Source organism: Melampsora larici-populina (assembly GCF_000204055.1).
Source record: "Melampsora larici-populina 98AG31 unplaced genomic scaffold MELLAscaffold_1, whole genome shotgun sequence".
Taxonomy (NCBI): Eukaryota; Fungi; Basidiomycota; class Pucciniomycetes; order Pucciniales; family Melampsoraceae; genus Melampsora; species Melampsora laricis-populina.
Window position 1 is genome coordinate 2,061,715 of NW_006768765.1, and position 716 is coordinate 2,062,430.

Genomic DNA, 716 nt, shown 5'->3' on the forward strand with positions numbered 1-716 from the left:
ATATATTCACTCAAGACTCCAGCGTTTGCGATTTTGCTCGGATACAAAGATTTCCATCGATGGAAGTTATCCTCCTCGGCACACCACAACACAACTATGTCCATGTCGGAATAGCCATCTTCTCCCTCCATAAACCATGAAGATTGAGCAGGCTTCTCTTCTTGAGATTCGGATTTCTTAGGTCGGCCGCGTCCCCTTTTTCCAGCTGGAGTTTCACTCATTGAATTTTTAGCCGTGACTACGGTTGGCTGAGATCCAACAGGTGTGAATGAAGTCGGATCCAAGAACGAGGATGAACTGTTTAAAGGAAAGGTTATCAAACCCTGAGGCGAAGGTGAGATCAAAGGTGCTGGTGTTGCTGAGCTCGCCAAAGCGTGTCCCAATCGGATCAAGTCGGCTTGAGAGAGGGAAGCTGACGGTGAACCTTGAAAGGAGGAGAAAACTGATCCCGGTGTGATATTACTAGATACAGCGCTGAGACGAGCTTCGTTTGGGGTGTTGGTGATTGGTACAGATATAGCTGTATGCTGGCCGGACTCTGATGAATTGGTGGAGTTAAGAGGGGGTTTCTTTGTTTTCATTGTACGTGGCATGGTGACTTGCTTGAAGATGAGAGAGGGTTCGGAGGGGACTGATTTACAGTTTTTTCTTCCACGTTCCCAGTATACCCAGTGTAAATTCAACTGGTGTACCGGTCTTTGCCAACCGGTTTGCTT